Source organism: Ascaphus truei, chromosome 2, assembly GCF_040206685.1.
Source record: "Ascaphus truei isolate aAscTru1 chromosome 2, aAscTru1.hap1, whole genome shotgun sequence".
Taxonomy (NCBI): Eukaryota; Metazoa; Chordata; class Amphibia; order Anura; family Ascaphidae; genus Ascaphus; species Ascaphus truei.
Window position 1 is genome coordinate 192,591,483 of NC_134484.1, and position 23,686 is coordinate 192,615,168.

Consider the following 23,686-nt stretch of genomic DNA (forward strand, 5'->3'; position numbering starts at 1 on the left):
AAAGAACCTTACTAGGAGCGGTGAAGAGACCTAGCATGAGTCGATGCTCCTCTTCCGGCCGCGCCACCCCTTTACCCCCTTCCTACCCACCTCCTTTTTTTTTTTTTTTTTTTTTTTTTTTATTATTTTTTTTTTTTTTCTTTATTGATTTTGTGTTTGTCAATTTGAATCAATCGTACTATGTGAATTATGTTATTATCTTTATTGCTAGTCTACCCAAAACAATCCGGTCGAGTAGGGCCCGAAAAACCGGGATATGTCTCACAAGCTGACATACGGTACTGTCTATAGCGGAGATTAACACTAAAAATGAATGTAATGTATACTGTATTCTGTATCACTTGTTTGGAAAAATGCAATAAAATTTAAGTTACAAAAAAAAAGAATCCATATATCTAAACGAGAAACATCAAGGACGCAGAGAGAAGTAAAGAAAGGAAAAATGACCAGGAAGAAAGAAGCACCACCATCCAGAAGCAAGACTCGAAAGAAAGTAAAAGAAACCTTGATGGGATACAACTTACACAAGGCCGTGTAAGTTATTTATTTATTTATTTATTCATCCCTGTGATCACACACATATACGCAAGCTCCTCATCCAAGGAGTTTTCTGATCTTCCTCTGAGGGATCAATGGAGGTTTAAACACCACATTGACCATCAGCGAAAGAAAGCATATTCCTTTCACATTGTGCTTCCCCATCTCTTCTTGTGTTCCATACAGTATCTCCAATATCCCCCCGACCCCTTAAACTCTATTGGGACCTAATAATAATAATACAAATATATTTGACCAATTAAATTTATAGAAAAACTTTAAGGGGACAATTTATTAAACTTTGAGAGTTGCATTTCAATGGAAAACATCCACTATATTAATTAAAAAGTTCTTGCATGTCCATAAACTGCAAAAACAGAATATTAGTTTAAGATTTGGTTCTGAATTTCCAAGTCCATGCAGTCTGCAGAATCTATATGCAAATGTAGAAATATCTCATAATAAGATATTTCCATGGTATACACTAAGAAGCGAGATTGCATTTTGCACTGAAATGCTAACACAAAGTTCTCCCTTGCAATATTGTGAATTTTGTGGAGAGGAGAAAAAGACCAGTATATTTACAGTGTACAGTATGTTACTACTGAACAGTATATCCTTGTACTTCCAGTACTATGAAAATACTTAACCCTGTATTGAACTAGGGGGTGAGATTTTTCAAAGAAGCATTATATATATATACAGTACAAAACTATCCATTAGGTTTGCAGTTATATGTGAAAACTAGTCAGCTATTTCCACTCTTGGATTCTCATCCCAAGTTGTTGAGGATTTTGTCTCTTAAGTGGGAACGAGTTGAAGAAGATGGAGAATGCTGTCCTACTGTAGTCACTGAACTAGTTTCAATTTGAATTAGTTATGACATAAGTCAGGACTCAGGACTATATAATAATGACATTTTATCCCAATATGACATTTTTTTTTTTGCTTTGCCCCAAATTTTCCCTTTTGGCTACAATTGTTCAGCACTATGCAAAATGTTCGCATTGAACTCTTAGTTGTGAAAAATATACACATATGATGTAGAAATAACTGACATATGCCATGGGAAGAAAATCTGAATAGTCTTGTCTAAACACATTAAGGTAACGAATATTGAAATCAGAGGAAGCTATTTCTAACATTAGTTCCTTGTGTTTTGATGTCTACTGTATGCCAAAGTAATGTATATACAGTAGTACACCACACAAGATACATTGCTCTGCTAGGAAATCTATTTCATGGATTAACCTTGAATATTTGTTGCAAACCCAATTCCTTTTAAACCCAAATATATTCTGGCATAGTGAATATAAAAAAAAATCAAAAGATTGTTATTTTTCCTTAACACATTTTTTGGTCATATATCCATTATACATGATTCAGAATGTATTTTTAAATCATGCAACTTATGATGACAAAGATATTTACAGTACTCTGCTTCGTTATATTTTTATTCCAAAGTCTATTCCTTTGCTACAAATCAAGTTTGTGTAAACTGCTCATAAAAAATACAAATAAAAATAGAGAAAGCAGAAATGGGAGAAAAGGGCTGAAGGAGCAGCTCAGTGAGTAAAGACACTGACTCTGTAAACAATAACAAAGCTTGAATCAAGGGACCCTGCTTCCAATCCCAATGTCAGCTCCTTGTGACCTTGAGCAAGTCACTTTATCTCCCTGTGCCTCGGGCACCAAACAATAGATTGTAAGTTTTATGGGGCAGGAGCCTTGCAAAAATTAAATGTACAGTGCTGCATACACTAATAGTGCTATACAATAACTAACAATCATAACAAAAGGGAGCAAATAATTTCTTCTGGCCAAAAATTGTGCTAGAATGGTTGTTATAGCACAGCCAGTCTCATGGCATGTCTGCCTCTGCAAAATTTGCATGAGGTCATATGACTAATTCTTTTTTTACCTTTTCACACAAGGATGAGAAGAGGAAAGGAGGGTAACGTGTTTGGGAGAATTTTCTGTATAAGGAGCAGAACAATTATACAATCTATTCTCCACTGATGTATACTTAGCCACGACCAGTGATAGATATTACTGTATATATTATCTCATCTCTACTAGTCATGCGTCACGGGTGTGGAGCCTGAGGATGGTCCCTGCCCTTCCAGAAACGTGGTGTCTGGGTGCAGGTTGTGGCTGATGCGCTTCATTGGTGACGTCGCGAGATGCCTGACAGGAGCGGGACCTTACGCTGATCCTCACAAAAGTGTCTCCACTACAGGAAAAGGTATTGGCCCAGCCCGAGCGTCTGTATCCTACAGAAACTAATGCCCATGAAGACAAGGGTACAGTGAGAGCTGGGGACACCACTCAACTGCAAAACGAGATTACAAAGTTTGAACCACCTAAGCAAGTGATGCGCTCCGATAAGCGTGACTGCAGTGCCCATGGGACCCAAAGTGGATTTCTTGCCATGAGGGCAGCTCCTGTGAAGAGACAGTCATGAATGGGATGGAAGCGTGTCCGTGATCGTAAACTGAGAAAGACCTCACGGATTGTCCAACGATACTCCCGTCTGAGTAAGTTAGGGGATCAACAAAGAAAGGCCCAATCCTACGAGTCTATCGACTGTAATAGAGAGGCGCCTTGGGGTACACTTGGGGTTAATAAGAATTCCGCCCAAGCTGAAATACTGAAGCTATATGGTGTGGAACCAAACAGAGAACTTGGGGTGAATGACCGTCTTTAGTCTCAAATGCTGAAAGTACAAAAGCCATCACCACTAACGCGGAGTTACTGTCTTCACAAGAGAAAGCCAAACTGGCACAAGACAAAGAGGTAGCGAAGTACCAGTTTGCAGGCCAATAAGGCCTGGTAATTGACCCGAAGGGAAAAGTTTTCAACTGGAAGACTAGGAAAGAGAGGACGACTCCAATGTTGGTGCACAGTAATTGTGCACTGGTCGCTTACCCCAGTAGGAATGAGCTGCGGGGGAGGCTATATGACGGAGTCACTGTCCTTCTAGACTAGAGAGCTAGTGGAGTGGATAGATTCCAGTGTACAGGAGGTTAAATTCCTCTATTGGAGCTTGCTGCACCTGGTACTAATTAAGACAGCACTCCTAAGTTAAGGTTTAAAAAGGCAGGAAGTACCCTGCAAAAGAGAGACTACTTTTCCACAACAAGGGGAGAGATTGATTTTCTCCAAGCCAGGAAGGACCCTGGCTGTTCTGGTTCCCCAGCCCTGAAGGAAGCATGCTGCTGGGACCAGCTGGGAACCCCACCCAGGATAAAACATTTCCACGGGCTAGACACAGCCTGCTCCCCGGAACCGGTGTTCCTGTTTGCTGTTGGAGCTATACAGATAGGAATCCCATACAATACAGAAAAGCAATCAATAAGACTCTGCAATGTTAAAAGACTGTTTGGTTGCATAATATAGTATATGTTTTGCGCTGGGAACCAGTTTAGCTGGCCAGCATCATTAGAAAGGGCCACAGCAAAATTTAGTTAGTTTCCCTATTGGGAATAGGTTTTTATTTTATGATTTTGTTTTATTAAAGGCACCCATGGTTTAAGTGGCTTGTGGAAAAAGAAACCACTGAAGGTTGAGGGCTGAGTGCCTCTTGTGTGTGTATATACGTGTATGTTCTTTTCTACAAATTAAACCCTAGAAGACTGTGTCGCGAAGAGCCAAGGCAAACGGCAGTGCTACACAAAGAGAGCCGTTGGGCACAAGCCATACCCACATACATATGTGTCTAATCTTCTTTAATATGTCTTGATGTGTATACCTGTGATACAGTACTTTGCTTTTAAATGCCGTACGGATATTTCTTTTTATCTGTATAGAAGACAAATGTCTGCTGGGAGACAAATGAGTGAGACACGAGTGATTCAACATATTTCACTTGTTTGTACAGTGATCAGAAAAAGGAATAAACAAATTCTCATGCACTATAATTTTCAAATATCCCTTGTCCTTTCCTATTCTTTTTTACTATTTATTTTCTATCATTTTGTTTCTAGCATTTTATATTAAAAATAGTGGATTTATTTTGAGTGAACTACTATTATAATATGAATAAATGTATCTTCACAATTTTTATATTAAATGCAAAGATTTCTTTGTTAAGATCGCACATTAATCAGATATTGGTCTATAATTCATGAGGTGTCAGTACAGAACAATATATCAATAGAAATATAAGGAGTTAAGGTTCACTTACGTTTTCTAAATAATGAAGCAATAATTTTTAGCCATGATCAAAAACTCACTGAATCATGGACAACAAACTTCTGTAGTACAATTTGCTTCATATATCTATCTGACAAATGGTATCTGACAAATACTGCAGTTCAATATTTTATAAGACCATCCATCAGTGAAGTGGTTAAAAGCAAGTACTCAGACTATTAGTTGACTAGTGACCTTATAATCACAAATATGCTGTAAGATGTCTATCTATATGATAATCACATATTTTGCCCAACATATACATTTCCCAGTTTGCAAATTATGCATGTACAGTATAAGAGCTTCTTCTTTTAATACACCTTCACTTAAATGAATAATTGATTAAGCACTCAACATGTCCAGTGTAATATTTCTAAGATAACTGTGCCTTGCATACCTACAAATATATAGGGTGTATATACTGTAAGTACCCTATTTTCTGACATTCTCTAAGGGAATATTGTTTCCATAATAGTTGGAGGATTCTGTACAGTATGTCTATGATTTGAAATATTAATCTTACACACTACTAGTGTCTATCTAAATTGGATAGATCAGCTCTTATTAATTTAAAAAAAAGTCGCTTAAACGAAACGCGTCAGAGAATTGTTCTGTCTTTTTAATCAGGGCTTATATGCCGCATTAAAGTTATTTTGTTGCACGCCGCCGCCAGCCTGGTATTTTTTACTGCAGTTCTCCAACACCTTCCCCCTTTCTTCACTTTCCTGGTTTTTCAGTGCTGGGACGGATGCACGCCAAGGAGAACAGTGGTGAGGTTTCTTTCTCCCCCGAACGGACAGCTCAACAGGCACAGGCTGAGACAGCCCCGTGAGTCTCTGCACTCCCTGCTCAAGGACCCGCTGGAAACACGTGACCCGCCAGAGAAGGAACCGCCGGATGGGACAAGCACTCCGGTCAGGTTAGAGGTCTCTCTTTCCCCATAGCGGTTTACCCCATGTGCCTGAGTTTTATACTACATATATCTGTCTATATGAACTGATGAATATAATGGGGGAACCTTCACATTGTTCATGAATTATCAATAACCACTGATCCCTTGAAGACTGTGATAACGGTCTTCAGCCAACATCGATTTGAAGCACCCTTTTAGGGTTCATTCCCTTACCAACTTATTAATTTAATGTAGGTTTACAAATGCTGTTTAGCAAAATAATACTTACATAGAGATGGGCAACATTTCTGCTCGATTCGGATTCCGCTTGCGAATTGGACGTTTGACTTTTAGCCATGGAATAGTCTGGGGGAAAAAATCAGATTCATTTTGTTTCCTTTAAGAGAGAGAGAAAATATACCTTTTTAGTTATAGTCTCAAGTTGTGTATAATCCCCTCAAACCTCAATCCAAATAACATAGCAATAGATACCTTGGCTCAAAAGGGAGCATACTGTACCTGGGAGATATGCTAATGAGATACTGTATGCTAAGTACAGTATATTTAAATGACTCACATCCTACATTTCCTAAAAGTATTTCCATTCTCTCCCTCTCCCTCTCCCTCTCTCTCTATACAATACTTGCTTAGTAACATTTTGGTTTCAAATATACACCACCACCACCAATGGATATTGGGATACATCTACTAAGATATGCTACTCCATTAGAAACATTAAATGCTACAAGACACATTATGGCACTCTTCACGTGACTAAGCCATAAGGAGCCATATTTACTAAGATGTGTTACTCCATAAAACACCTTATGGACCGTCGGACACCTTACAGCCCTTTAACTTGAACGAGCTAGACGGCTATATTTATTAAGTCATTCTGGAAGGTACTGTATCTTATGGAGTAGCACTGCTTAGTAAATACAACCCACAGACTGAGACTTGCAACATATTCCGCAGTGCGGTACAATGGAGGTACAGAGAGATCTAAATGACATAAACAGAGTTATATACAAATAAGGACAAACATGCACAAACAGATACAGAAGGTAATGAGGAACCTGCTGCTCAGAGCTTACAATCTAGCGGGAATGAGGGACAATGTTGAAACAAAAAGGTAAACTGACTGCTCATTGTGGGATGGAGTGTACCTCAGGTTGGAGAATGGTCCAGGTTCAGGTAAGTGAAAAAATAAATCATAACATGGTGTAACTACGTGTACAAAAGTGTGTACACAATTTTGTAAACAGAGTTACACAATGTTATTATTTATTTTTTTCACTTCTATGAACCTGAGAGACATTGTGCACCTCTGACCCTTTAAAGAAAATCTTGCACCAACGGAAGAAGAAACCATTTTCTGAGGTCAGCCAAATACTAGGAATTTATTAGTATCATATTATTGTGCACTTAAAAGTCACATGACATGATCAGAGTGGGATTCTGGAGTGCATCAAATTATCTAATTTTTTTTGTAATGGAGTATGGTCCAGCCAGACAGCTGATCCCATTAAGGTTTGGGAGTGGGGATGTTAGGGGGTGTTACATACCGTAGCTATTGAGCATCATTACTAAGCCTCCTGTCTACAAGCACTCCTAAATCCTTACATCAAGGCTTGGCCTCATCGTATCTCATTTAATTTGTAGGTAGAATGCTTTTTGTTGCTGCCCAAATGCCTACCCTTATATTTATCTGTATTAAAGCAGCAATCCTGGCTGCTCTTTTTGTGTTTTTCTATTTTATCTGAACCAGGGGGTTGAAGTTCATCGTACATACTGACACACACACACGCACATGCACACACTCTACAGTATCTCCCACACACACAGCAACTACTGCAGTCGCGTAACCGTGACACCGAAGACATTTAGGGGCCTATTCTAGTAGCTCACAAGTTTTGAACGTCATGGTTTTGCATGTTCCGAAGTCATGGAATTAAATGTTAGAATAAAACCTTTTCTGTATTGCAAATTGCATCTTCTAAACCGTGTGTATAAAAAGTGACAAACCGCGCGGTTTAACAGTCAAACGTCCGGATTGTACGTCTTTTCGAACACTCCATCCCCAGTCTGACTTATGGGTGTAAATGTAGTGGGAGTTTAGAGCTGAGATGTAAGATGGGGTGGCAGAATGGAGACAAGTTTAATTTTATAGTTAATCTTGAGTTTGATGGAGAGCATTTTAAGGGAGTCATCTGCATACAGGTGATATTTGAAAGTAAAGGTGTTAATGAGATCACAAGGTGAGATACTGAACTGTATTAAATATTAGTAAATATTGACAATCCTTGCAAGGTGAAGCCAAATTACTGGAATTCACTCTGAAAGGATTGGAGACTATTGAATACTTTGGGGAGCGGGGTTGGGACTAAGTTAAAAGGTATTACACAACATGTCCTGAGATCATAACAATAGATAGGGAACATACAGTATTAGTCAAATTCTTATTTCACCTTGTATACAATGGTCATGTAACCCTCCCTGCCCAGCTTCTAAGGAGGTTAAATCGGTGTGTTATTTACAGATGCAGCGGCCGATATTCTAACACTTCACGCGTTGTATACCTCGGAATACCCACATCATGGCGCGTGATTTCTTCCAACCGTACCGCCTTTAGATGAGAGTGCAGGAGAGTGCAGAAAATGGCATTTTAGTGTTCTGGTTTTTAAACACCTGAAATTGACACAGTAGCACAGTAGCACAGTACTGTACATATTACAATTTATTCATTTCATTGCATTTAGTTGCACACAATCCATGAAATTCAAACAAAGCTACCGCGATAAACACGTGTGCCTGGGGCGGTTGGCCGCATTAATTCCACGTGGAGTACAGCAGCACACACGAAAGCAGCTCCATGATTTGTTTGAATAACGGCCGCTGCATCTGTATGGCTACTCCCCATGGCAGGGGCGTAGCTATATCCCGGGCGAAGCCCATGGGCCCGCGCTCCCCCCTCCTGGTGGTGGCCCATCACTCTCTTCAGATAGAGACAGGCGGGGGGAGATGGTAGGCGGCAGTGGCGGGCACCCGGCGTTAAACAGAGGATAAGCCGGAAGAGGAATTAGCAGTTTCTAAAGAGGCAGAGCAGGACGGCAGGGGAGGAGCGTGCTATAGCAGCAGACACCTAAACTAACAAAGACTTCCGGGTCAGACCGCTAGAGCGCGCTCCTCCCCGGCCGTCCTGCTCTGCCTCTGTAACAACTACTAATTTCTCTGCTGGCTTATCCTCTGTTTATTGTCGCCAGCCCGCCACCGCCGCATACCATCTCCCCTCGCCTGTCTCTATTACCACACACAGGTAGGCATTGAGGAGCAGGAGCAAGAGACCTGATGATGATGGGGGGGAAGCTGATTGTGATGATTATGCAGGGGAGAGATCGTGATGATGATGAGGGGGAGAGCTGATGATGATGATGATGATGATGATGATGATGATGATGATGATGATGATGATGATGATGATGATGATGATGATGATGATGATGATGATGATGATGATGATGATGATGATGATGATGGAGGGGGAGAGCTGATGATGGTGAGGAGGAGTGCGAGGAGAGATGAGGAGGAGGAGGGGGAGAGTTACGCCACTGCTGCACAGGTTACCTTGACTTAGGTTGCCAGAATCAGGTGGCTGGTCAATGAGGTAGCAAGGTTGTGGAATAATGGGCGCCAGGAACTTTTGTCATACAACAGTCTTTTATTTAGGTCCCCAGGCACGGGGACACAACACCACACTTTAAACAATGTTATACTGTTTCTTTATTGTTATCGATGCTTTATGCGCTTCCATAGAATAGCCTGGGTTCCCTTTGTCCCCTGTTTGTCCCCTTACCTTTCCATAGGCAGCGGAGGCTGGGGAGAGTGTGGGGGGATGCGCAAAGGAGCACAGCTTCGGCGGCCATTCGGTATTACCTCCGCTGGGAACTATAAGTCTCAGCAGCCTCAGGGGCTGCAGAACACATGTTGCCAGGCAGCCAATAGGCTGCATTTAAAACAGTTAGAACAGTGATAACAGCTATCGACTCTTTCCTGCTGCTGGGGATCTCCCCTAAGCCTGAAGCCAGATATACCTCCCTTCCATCTCTTCCCCTGTAAATTGTGTTAACCTTCTCATTTTAATACTGACAAACCTTAAAACTTGCCCCCCAAATCAAGCATCCAAATAGCTCGCACTAATGGTTACTGTCCCACACTCAGTCACTCCTACAACCCAATTGTGACCAAGCACTGCCATCTACAGCACTTATTCCCTCACCTGCTGTCTCTGTAAGTTCCCCATCAAACCTCTTATATTGTAAGCTCTTCGGGCAGGGATTTCCTTTCCTATTGTCTGATTTTTCTGCACTTATTGTATTATTATAATTCCCTGTACTGTATTCTTTGTGAAGCGCTAAGTACACTTTTGGCACTATATAAATAAAGGCATACAATACAAGACAACAGTTAGAACAGTGATAACAGTAAGGACTGTTAGGGCAGTTGGTCAGTTGGAGCCAGGATAGAGAAAGGGAAGGTAGGGTCTAGGTGTCAGATTAGTCATAGACTATCAAAGGTAAGACCCTCCTACCAGAGTTCACCCCACTCAGAGGCTTCACTGACATCGACATCGCTGGATCAGTGGATCCCTTTTGCTCTTCAGCTATTCCCGGGTGCTGGAGCACCTGGGCAGGTACCTCACAATGTGCACCAACTATAACACTTTCAGTTACTGTGGACAGCGCTGTCTCACACGTCTGGGTGGGTTGGCTTCTGTGGACACTGGGTTGTGGGGTTGCCCAGGGCATCTCTGTACATTGGGGGACACTCTTAGGGCAGGGTGTGTGTGGGTAAGGCCGTGCAAGGTCACGTTCTATGGTTATTGTTTTGATTATTGTATGGTAGACAAAAAGACACAAGGGGAGCGCGAATCAAAAATCGTGATGATAGAAAGAGATCAAAAAGGCAGACTTGTTAGCAATATAGCCAAACTTACCTTACACCTCAAGGGTGCACAAGGGTGCAAGAAGTCCTCAGTCAATACACTCCTTTTGCTGTATTCTACGTAGAGACGGGTTAATATAATTGGTATCTAATAATATAGATACTCACACGGCCTTGTGTGAGTACAGTCTTCTCAGGGTTTTCTCTTCTTTGATCCTTCTGCGGTTTCTTCTTGCCAGAGTTCTTAGAATCCTCCCCCAACAGCGATGGAATATAGGGGAGCGTGGATCATTTGGGGTTGAAAGATAGAAAAATCAAGTCAAAGTAGGCAGGCTGGTTAACGATGTAGCCAGACTTACCTCACACCCCAAAAATGCACAAGAGTAGAAAAACCACAGTCAATGCACTCCTATGGATGTATTCTATGTGGGGATACAAATAGTGGAAATGCACATACTCGGTACAGGCTTCAAAGGGTATCTTTAGTTTTTCCATGGGGAGCTTTGACCTCTCCTAGGATGTCTACATGCCAAATTTCTCAGTGTGTTCCCCCACAGATAATAAAGTACATGGGAGCACAAATCAATGGATGTGAAAATGCCAGATAGAATTAAATTGGCAGGCTGGGTAACGTAGTTTCCAGAATTACCTCACACCAAAAAGATGCACAAGAGTAAAAACCTCCGTCAATGCACACCTAATTGTGTATTCTAAAATGGACTGGGAAAGTGCAAATATACAATAAATATATATATACTCACACTTCCTTGTGTGGGTAAAGGCTCTTCAAAGGTATCTTTTTCTTCCTTCTGTGGTCACTTTGTTTCACTGCAATCGTGGATCTTACTTTGCAAATCTCTCAATAAAATGGTGGCCGGGATGAAAATAAACCACTTACAATTTATTATAAAACATGTAAATAGCACTCACATATAGAAAAAGTTCCCCGTTTGATGCAGCAGAGTCTGTGGGGCTTGTCACGTCGGTCGCTCCCTGCTTCTGCCTCTGGACAGCAGGCAGTGCAACGCACCGCTGGAACGCACCCACACTCTTCCGCTGCGGTGGCCTCAGTGGGCAAAAAGTCTTTGTATAGTTCGAGCTCCGCTATAGTGGCCTCAGTGGGAAAAAAGTCTTTATATAGTCCGCACAATAATAGAGAAAGAAGATTTTGATTATTGTATGTCAGTAAACTTGTTATTAGAAACACTGGGTATTTATTACATTGGTTCCTGTAACGGGGTTATCCCACATAGTAGGATCCCGTACAGGTGGAGCTGCTGTCACCCAACGGATCAGGCACATGCCAGGCTCCCAGCAGCAGAGGCCCAGGCCTCCTGTGAGCCACAGGTAATACACAACATACACAGTAGCCGCCATATCTCTCAGGGGGTGGTGGAAAGTGTGCTACAAAATGTTGTACTGTTTCTTTATTTATTGTTATCGAGGCTTTATGTGCTTCCATGAATGCCCACTCAATACTCAAAGGGAGGTATTTATCTTAGTTGCTTTACTGTTCTGAGACCCGGGCCCCTTCTTTTTTCTGTTCAGAATACCCCTCTGTATTATCCCGGTAAGGCTAGGCCCATTGGGAATCCTATCAGTTCCTGCGTTGATCTTTGCGGGAACTGCCACATGTAGCTAGAGAAGACTGTTAATACAGATCTGTGGTTAGAGCCGTTCCGCCGGCACCCAGGAGTCCTCGTTACTGAGGCACTCTGTGTGGCATGCCGTTTTCATACTTCAAAGCTTATATTGGTCTCCCTTAATCTTCGTCTGGGATCCTAACTATGGTACTGTCCCTAGCTATAACATAATAATGTAGGGTGGGGCCTGGTCTGTACTAATGTTTTGTGAAGATCCCCATCTCTACTCCAAGGTTCCTCTCCTCTTGTCCTCTTGGAACTTCGCTCCACGAACAATAGGGTAGGGCCCATTACAGGGAGAAGGAGTGGCTCAGTGAGTAAAGACATGGACTCTGGCACTAAGATTAAAGCAGGGGAACCTTGTTCAATTCCTGGTGCTGGCTCCTTGTGACTTTGGGCAAGTCACTTTATCTCCTTGTGCCTCAGATGCCAAAAACATAGATTGTAAGCTCTACGGGGCAGGGACTGTGTGTGCAAAATGTCTCTGTAAAGCGCTATATAAAACTAGCAGCGCTATACAAGAACAAAAGCTAGCAGCAAACTAGCAGCTTGTAGGAATTCTGTCTCCTACTGTAATGACAAAAATCCTGCTGGGGACGTCAAAGAACACTAGCTGTGGTGTACTGTTAGCAGTCATCATCTCACCAAAACCACAGATAAATAGTCCAGTTCACACAATCAAAAGAGTTAGTGATATGGTCACTTCCTGTTACACGCCCTTCTGTCTCTGTAACACTCAGTCCCTCTCCTAACAAACAGGCAATATGGGTGTGGCCCATATCTGTATCCCCAGGCGGCATATGTAGAGGGAAGGGCGTGGCCGCACACATCGTGCCACTAGGCAATGGGCTCCACACATAGAATCGTTCCTGGGTTAGGCTGGAGCTCACTCTTGCAGATTTGGTGAGCTCTCAGACTGACCTCCCCTTGGATCTGCAAGCACTATCACCTGTGTGTGCAATCACTGCAACTCTGTCTCTCTGCTCTGGCATTGGAGGAATTCCCACACACCCCTGTCTTTGGATTGGCTACCTGTCCTTCTTATACTGGGTCCTCCCTTTCCCTCATTGTTAAGCATAAACCAAGATTCACTTGGATGTAACTGTGTTTGCCACAAACACTTCTGCCTTAGCCTTGCCTTGTTCCTGAGACCTGCTGAATTCACCCCAGGCAGAGTCCTGGTTCCTGTGCTGAAGTGCTGGTCTCCCAGTTCTACCCTGCAGTGTTCCTAGGCCAGCCTGCATTATCATGGGCCACTCCCGCTGCTCGTGCAGAGGCCATTACTGTGCTTCAGCTGCTACGCTGAAGCGCTTCGCACCAGCCTACCTGTTGCCGAACCCCAGCCTGGATATTAATTACTCTGACGTCTCCAACTCTGACCCCGGCTTGTCCATGGATTACCCTGCCCTGAACCGGCTATGATTGACTATGGACTGCGCAATCCAGAACCGGCTTCGTGGTCTAAGGTCGGTGTATTCACATCTCCACCTCAGCCCCGCGGTCCGGTCCCGGTTTGTGGTGAGCTTACAGCATTCTTGAATCTTTGTTTGGAAACTCTGTCCCTCTTAGCTTGTGGGGCTCTGTTCCTCTTGACTGGGCGGGAAACGCTATCCGTCTTGAGCAAAAAAATATATTTTTCTGGTAGCGAGGGGTTGGGTTCACCACAATTTTTCTGTACTTCGGCTGTCAGCCCTAAATACACCTGGTTTTAATCAACAGTCACTTATGTCCTGTGTAAACTCAGAATTTTCTCATTTTGGCTTTGCAGTAGGTTAGTAACGTTGGGTGTGGAACGTCGCCATTTTGAATGTACCTCTCCTCTTTTAGGGATTGATGCAATTTTAACTTTCATATATCGGGAAAGCTTTGGCACACATAATCCACAATCTGTTTTATTATTATTATTATTTTAGAAGCGGTATCGTCTTCCTCAACAGAAGCGTGCAATGTTGTCAAAGTCCAATAGGGATAATTGGGCATTATTCTAGAGGGAGGATAAGTGCTTCGGCCACCCGGGGAGGGGAAGAGTGGGGATGTGGAAGCATTTAACCTCTTCATTATCTTAGCAATTATCACCTAATGTAATGAAGCTCTGCTTTTATTTGATTTATTAGTACATATGATTGAAGCAGGTTTTCTCCGGAGCTGAACAGCATTAATTTCAGGTCCGTGGACCCCCTGATTCCCAGGGTGCAGGCATTGGTATGAAATGCCATTAACTCCTGCAAGTTTAAATATCACGGACAAGTGGGCCATGACGCGGGACATTTAAACTTGCAGGAAATACCGGCACCGGATACGGAGGCCTGTTACCTCGGGAAGCAGGGTGTCCCTGAACCTAAACTTAATGTGTTTCAGCTCTGGAGACCCCCGCTCCAATTCAATGTACTAAAAATAATAATTAAAACAGTGGGATCTGCTGTAAGAACTATGCGGGGAGACAGAGAGAGGGGCCGCTTCTCTCTGCTCAACTCTTGGAGTCTCATTCAAAGCAAGGACCCCGTTGTGTTAATCCTTCTAGGAAATTCCCCCTGCGCTAGGCTATTATCATGCTTGGCCGAGATCACAGTCGCACTTTGACCGTAGTACACCAGCTTCAAGTGTTTCACACCACATCTGTATGTGAAAAGGTGAGCATTTTATTGTAGCAAATAGCATCTTCTTTTTCCCCCTTGAAAGAATCCATAGTCAACAAAAGCAGATGTGAAACCATAAAGAATGTACAAGTTTTACCTACTTCTTTTCTTTGGGAGCACGTTGCAACTTTTTTCCTATTAGATTAATGCACTGTAACAGAAATGATAGATGAATGAAAAGGTTGCTGTTTAACATTAATGCTGGGCATCCTGCCTCACCTTGGATTTGTGGATTCATAATCTGTTCTTTTCTAACCAAAAGTGAAATATAGTGTTCCCTTGTATTAAATACTTGGCACTCACACTCTAGCATTGCAGTCCAAATGTAATTTGAGTTAGAATCACAAAATGCTCTTCGTAGAGTGATATGATTTTCCTGAAACATTAGTAGTCAAAAGACTTGAGATTTAGTATTATCGCAGGAATACATGAATAATGGCATTACTGCTCACACAGGGAACCTTTCAGCAAAATGTAGGTAGGTATGGGGTATGAAGTGAAAACATTGAAATTTTAACTAAAAAATATGACTATTAAAACTCAGAGCATAATAAAAATAATGTCGCATTTATCACCAAATCACTATATTTTGTTAGAAATTGGTTAAACATCTGAAGGTTGTAGTACAGTAAACTACAACCTCTAAACCAAATAAATACAAAAAGATACTGTATGTATTTTCAATATTTACAATTGGTAAAAGGTACTATATAAAAGATACTGAAAACGGTAGATGAAGCATTTTTATTCTAAAGTGTATATATATATATATATATATATATAGATATATATATATATATATATATATATATTTATATAAATATATATATTCTCTTAGGAAGACTGGGAGGTCTCATCTCTTGCTACCCACGATTGGATATAGATATATGCAAAGTATACCTTAAGTATTTTGTGTGTTCCCACTTCATAGTTGGTTTGAACACATTTTTTTAATATATTTTTGACACCACACACTCTTGAAATGTAAAATTAAAACAAAGATAATTGAAGCTTGCTCACGTGTTTTTATAATGAATTGAAATTAACCAATGACAAGAAGTCCTGCCATAAAAAATGCAGACATTAGTGCAGCATCACTACTCCCTGACGAAGTGGATAACACCACAAAACACATAAGTGGTGCTGTGTTTTAGTTGTTTCAATCGTGGGTAGCGTGAGACGAAACCTCCCAGTCCTCCAAAGAATTTTCCAAGGCATCGGAGAAAATCGTCACTTCCGGTTCCACCACTGTGACACTAACTGCCGGGTGGTATGCAAATCTATTCACTGTTTTATATATTTGAAACATTAGTTAGGTTCTTTTTTTTCTGGGTGGACATCCCTATATCAAACCCATTGTGAGTCTTATGATTGTGTCCATGTTACCGCTACTCCTGCTGCACTTCTGATTTCTTCATAATAATTTTGATGAAAACATGCAAAATTGCCATACATAATCAAGTATTTTACAGAAACATTTTGAGATTTGGGGTTTTTCTTTGTTTTGAGTTTAACATTTTGGGAACACCACCAATTTAGAGAAGACTGTGCCTTTCTGAGATGGTTTAGTACAATGCTAGTTCTGCCTCTTATATGGTCGGCATTCCTTCTCTTTGCTTATCGTATCTGTAAACTTGTTTGTCTAATAACACAGTTAAGAGGCCTGATCCATGTTGTTAATTTTAACTACAGTATGCTGTTTTATGAAGATCCTTTGAGCCTTTATGATAGAACATAATTTACTCAAAGTGGGTTTTTATATCAATGCCAAGAAAATGTGCCTTAGCTCTATGCTCTCTTTCTACTTCTTCTCTCGGTTTCATTGAATTTAAGAAGCTGGTTAGTCAAATACATCTGGTGCATATAGTTACCATTATGTTTTACACCACCTCATACCTAATGGATCTTTAGGCTCATTGGAAAGGAATAAACACTGCAACACGGACAAAGATCTTGATACATCCCATTACAATATGTATGACATGTGACTCCTGTTATTGACATGGAGAAATATTGGTGCAAAATATTTCATATTGTAACTTGAGACATATTGATGCATGAAAAAAAAAGCCACTTTTTGTACCAGGTTTCTTTCAAAATTGCATTGATACATCTCTGCCAAAACATAATAGCCTTGATAAATCAGATTATTATTATTATTATTTTTATTATTACTACACACACTCAAAGGGGAGCTATGATACCTATTTGGCGAATGTAGGAACTCACAAATTGTGCCACTATGGTGTGTGGTCACACTATTAATGCGTACGATTGCAGGCATTGAACTTCTTGCCCATGAAATAGTTTTATTGTTGTCCCAAGCTGCTCACCTTCCCATTCTCACCACATCCTCCATAAAACTGGCATGGTGGAATGTTCACTGTCATGCTTATGTGGACGCTAGCCAATAATACCTAGAATATAAGGGAGAGAATACCTTACCCTTTATGGTCTGGTTTGTGTAGGGGCTTGTTCAAGAGAAAAAACAAGAGCTAACAGCTACAGCACCGTCAAATCATTTGAAATCCCTAATATTTATTCTATACTTACTGACCATTTCAATATGTCTAACGTGCTGACACATATTAATTTTAAAGATTGTATATGTGGATGCTTTTTTTATGAAGAGATACTCTCCCCTCCACCCCCCTCACCCTCCTCTAATTTCCAACATACTGTAGATCATTATCACATATAGAAAAGCTATAACATTTATGATAGAAGAGGAAGTGCTAATTAATGCTGAATTAAGAACAAGAAAGAATGAGTAGAAAGAATCTAGCAGGTACTCTGTGGTTTAGTTATTTATACTTGATTTTGTGGAGTCACATTTAGAAATTATGGAACATTTATTGATATAATCTTGGATAACTACTTTAGTATTTTTTGAATCTCCATTGTCTCTGTACAAAGGGTTTTTACAGTTCACTCTTTTATAAAGTGACATTAAAAAAAACATGTTTCACACAGGTTAATTAGCTTCATACATTTGAGAAACATAGCAAAATCGCTATTATTTGTTTTGGCACTAATTACATATAGCCTGGCCTTCGACAGCTATTGCTAATTCTGGGCCTTTCCTCTGCCAGTCCTGTTAGAACAGGCAGTGGAAAGGTTAATTCCTTCAGTTAGCCTGTTTGTATTTCAGCTCTGAGTATTGTAGCAATATTCTGGGGCGGGCCGAAGCAACCTTTGAGCATGTTAATCCAAAGGGTGGATATGGGTTGGAACACCCCCTGATGTGTGTGAGCCAATCGGTATCCAACTTTGAGTTGTAATGATTCAAAGCTAGAGACACTCCCTGAGGATATTCAAATTGAGACATGTTTCCTAAAATAAGTTACCAGTTAGAGAAATCAGTTAGTCAGAAAGGAGATATTGAGTAGAGCTGATAGAGAAGCGGTCTCTCCCTCTTACCCCACCTGGGTGAGAGGGAGGGAAATCATGTTGCTATGAGCAGAGGGCAGCCCTCCTGTTTGCCAGCAGGTCACAGCGCCAAGACCGTGTACAGTAACTAGAAGGAGTGTACCCCCCCAATCTCATGTCGGGTGGGGTGAAAGAGGGTTACATACATTTTTCAGGTTGTGTATATCTTCTTGACTAAAAAAATGTAAATTTAAAAGCATAAACATTAACTGTTGATTTTTTTTAAATAGACCATTCTCCCTTAAAGAGCCAATCCAAGCTGTTGGATTTTTTGGAGAATTAATTTTTATATCGCATTGAAACAGGGGGTCTCTGGAACTAAGCCCTGTTAATTTCAGATCCAGGAACCCCCTGCTTCCGGAGATACTTACCTCTGAATTAGCTGCTGGTAGCAGCTCTCCTTGGCTGACAGGATTCACAATAAATCCGCCGTTGAAAGTTTTTGCATCCTGCGGGCCAATAGGAAGCCATGACGTCATCGGTTCGGCTACCTATTGGCCCACGTGATGCAGCATCTTTAAACCTTAAAGCCCTGCTTGCTGAGCCAGAGCAGCTAACAACACTTAGGGCCTCATGCAGTAAGCGTTGATAAGGGAAATATGGCCATGTTATAGCCAAAATTGGGTTTGAGATTCAGTAAGCGCCGATAAGTGCTTCATATCGCCAGGTTTCGGAGCCGATAATTTGGTTATGGCCAGTCGCCTGCCGATAAGCCTGTTTTCGACACTGATCGCCACTTTTTTAAATCGGCTGGATTCAACAAAAAAAAACAGCTTATCGGGGCTGATCGGCACTACGAAATTGAGATGTTATGGCCGATTTCTCCCGCCAACTAAAGTTGGCATTTTGGACGGGAGAACGATCGCTAAGGCTGCCGGAACGGCACTTAGAAAAAAAAAATCTTCTGTACATCAATGGAAGTCAATGGAGCGGGGACGTATAACAGTATAGTACTGTTTACGTTTCATTGCTCACAATACAAGGGGGATTTGCATTACAGTGTGGGGGCATTCCCTGCATTGTGTCACAGCTGATGTGTCTTATTTGCATAACATTCGACTTTTACATGTTTTCAGCATTTGCGGGTCACATTACTCATCATGTGATGATGTGGCAAGGGAAAATACTATACTACACTCTTAAAGGAGAACCTCACATCATATCACACATTTTACTCAACTCAGCGACAATTATTTACATGATGTTACACATTTCACACATGTCACACATACACAGTATATTCATCTTCCTTTACATTACACAATGCTTGTAATGTGACACGCATCTTTAAACGTTCATGTACATCTGTCTTCTCATGTTTACATATACTTTTGGGTCCTCCCTATTTTCATGACGTCACTTATTGGACGCTCAATCACATTGCATGTTTACATTGTAACCGTTGCATTACAAGCACTTCAACCTAACTTATACACACATGTACAGTAATTCATCATTGGGACACCTTGTAAACTCATTCTATACCAACTATCCTCCTTACACAAATGCATGCATATGCACACGACTATTCATTGTTGCCAACATGTCACAATAACATGGATAATTACACATGTTACACAAAACTTTTCCCACGTCAATCTCAGCCTTTTTGTCTCATTACATGACTGACTCTTGCGTTCACAAGTGTTACATGCATTGCACATGCAACTATTTATTTGCAAGCAATCTTTGTACAAAGCTTCACGTCACATCATTGCCAAATATCATCATTCCCTGCAGAATACACACAACAAATACTTAGAACAACAAGTGCACACAGCTTGCCACAGAAGTACTTTATTATGTTAATGTAACACCTTGCATTTTACTATGTCACCTGACATCATCACATACCTATTTAAAGGACGCACATTACCTGCTCATTCACAGCTACTCATTTCAAAATGTTGCGAATGTTTAGGAGACGCAGGAACATTCTTTTCTATGACATGCTTGCTGATCAAGAGAATGATATAGGGCAAGGTAGGGACACACCGAGGGACAGTGACAGTGACGCGGATACGACAGGGACAGGGAGAGGGACAGGCCGAGGGACAGGTAGAGGGACAGGAGATCAGAGGAGAAGACAGAGGAGACAACTTGTGCCTCGTCCGCGTCTGTACAGGGAGAGAACCCTGTTAGATGGGATGAGTGAGGAGGAGATTGTAAGTCGCTATCGTTTGAGTTCAGCAGCAATCTTAGCTCTTTATGAGGAGATAAGGGGGGATTTAGATTTTTTCACAGCCAGAGGTCGTGCAGTCCCTGGGCTTGTTAAAATGCTGTGCTCATTACATTATCTTGCTTCCGCGTCATACCAGACAACTGTGGGCATAGTGGGCGGGGTCTCGCAATCTACATTCTCGCGGGCCTTGACCCAGTTTCTCTATGCACTCAATAGACGCGCTAGGAATTATATTCATTTTCCTACAGAGGCAACAGAGTGGCTGGAAGTCAGGACTGGCTTTTATAATATAGCAGGGATACCATCTGTGCTGGGTGCAATCGATTGCACACATGTTGCTTTGATTGCACCTAGTCAGAGTGAGCATGTGTACCGCAATCGGAAGTACTACCATTCACTCAATGTACAGGTGGTATGTGATGCCACGATGAGGATAATGCATGTGGTACCCAAGTTCCCTGGTTCCAGTCACGATTCCTCTATCCTGAGGAACTCTTCAGTCTTCCATGCGTTCGAAGAGGGACATTTTGAACCTGGTTGGCTGCTGGGTGAGTACATATTTACATGTTCTAACACAAAACACATGTTGATTTAGGAATGTTGGCATTGTACAATTTGATCACTAATGTCAGCTTATGTGTGCTCCATTCATTATAGGTGACTCAGGATACGGAATTAGGCCGTGGCTCTTGACTCCGGTGCTAAACCCTCAAACTGAAGCAGAGGACAGGTACAATGCAGCCCATATATCTACAAGATCTGTTATAGAGAGGACATTTGGCCTACTCAAGACCAGGTTTAGGTGTCTGGACAGAACTGGTGGGGCTCTTCTATACAAGCCTCAAAAAGTGTCTGATATTATCCTTGCCTGTTGCATTTTGCACAATGTTGCACTCAGGCACAATGTACAGTCAGACCTAGCTGAGGCTTTGGTAGACGAGCATCCCACCCATGTAGCTGCTGAAAATGAACAAACAGCCAGTGGTGGCCAGACACGACAGAATCTCATCAATTAATTTTTTTCTTGTAAGTACAAACTCATATGTTCCTAGTACTACTTTTATAGTTTAATTATGTTATATTAACAATAATGTTTCTTTATATAACCTTCTGTTAGGACACAGATGAATATGGGTTGCACACCTTTCTTTTCTCTGCTGTGTGCACAAAGGGATGTGGCACCGGTATGTTATTGTTGCACAGGTTATATAATCCCTCTTCAATTGTACTTTAGTTGTGTGTATGTGAATACAACTTGGGTAACAAAGCAATAATATTTTAGCATTGTGTTATTCCTTATGCTAAGACAAAACACATATTATGCCCATAATCATTCATGCTTCTAGTATGCTTACATACAATGTTATTGGTGCAGTGTAACATGTACATCCAGATGATGTGTACACCAGGCTGATTTACATTTTGAATGTCATGAAATATACATGGTGTTGTACATTTAACACCAAATACACACTTTGCTGTGTTGTTTACGGTACTGAAGATGGCATGTCAATGTTTGCAATTTATATATTGTTCCTTTGCATTATAGGTATATCTCCAGTATGACTGATCATGGTATGTATATTTGCTGACATCTCTCATAAGATGTGGCTACCTCAATCTTCCTATAATTATTGGAACTAAAAACCCAACATATTGGTTTAAACACAAATGTTACATATATGTACTTTCTGTATCATGTATATGCATTTAGCTACTCTTGAGCTTTCATGTGCATTGTATTACAAAATGATTACTCACATTTCATCACATTTTATGTATGTTTCCTTATAATTTCCATTAATGTAATATAGAGGTGGTTGGAGAAAAGGGGATAACTGTACTTATTTGTTTACTTACGGGAGCACATTCATCACTAGCATAGACACACTTTTTAAGACAACTGTTTGTGTCTCTATCAATTGGTGTAGGATCCATGTATAACACCGACAAATGATAACACCAGCTTTATTATGGTAGCTTATATCATCATATTTACTATACTATGTATTTCTAAACGATTAATAAACACAGTAAACTATAGTTAGTTAGGTTAATGAAATATACACAGAAACGTACTTCATAACATGATGGTGATGTCATATTCAGAACATCATGCATTGGAGGGGACCATAACATCTGGCCAGTAACATTATTTGCTACAGTCCCAAACCATTTTATCTACATACCCATGTAACAAGAGATTTTAAAAATAAATGGCTACTTGGTTGTAAGTGTCCTTTACATTGGGAGAAGGAGTGGCTCACTGAGTAAAGACACACACTGGCACTGATAGTTTGAAGCAGGGGAGTCTGGTTCAATTCCCGGTGTGGGCTCCTTGTGACCTTGGCCAAGTCACTTTATCTCCCTGTGCCTCATGCGGCAAAAAAACATTTGTACGTTCCACGGGCCAGGGACCTCAGGCTGAAACATGTGTCTGTAAATCGCTGCGTACAACTAGCAGCCCTATACATGAACATGCTCATATTATTATTATTATTGTTACATAGTTTCGACAGTCATACGTTCCATTACATATTAGAATACACAAATGTGTTAGCAGAGTGGGAATGGTTGTTATATATAAAACACACCATGTCATAAAATGTTAGTAGTCATTAAAGAACACTCAATAAAAATTCATGAGGCACTCTTTTGCAACATCATTATGTTAATTAAGTGCTTATGCAATATAGGCATAAGGGTATCACATTTTTAATTGTTTGTTAATAAGCGCTGCAAGCAATATAAAATTAGTTCCATATGTAGTATAGTAGTCGGTGGCTCCTCCTCACAATCATCTCATATAAAGGTAGACTCTTCTGAAATCATACATTGATCCGATTGTATCTTCCCCGACATCTCTGAAATACAGCAAACACATGATGGTCAAAGATGGCACCTTACTAGATATGCATCCGTGACAACGCGTTACGCAGCTCTATATGATTGTGTAGATACACACGTCACTCACTTATATGTTAGAAGTAAAACTGTTCATCAGTATGTAATGTTTCTTTAAATTTGTAGCAGGCATAACTATGTATAAGAAGTGAACGTTGCCTGTATACTGAAAGATGTGCGCGCACATCTTTGTGTGCGCACGCACTTCACGGTTGGCTCCACTAACTGTTAGCGCATGCGCAAAACAAAGCGTACGTTGTGCGTTCAATACATGTTGAAAATACCAGTAAACATAACATCTTTATTTCAAATACAATGAAGACGAAAC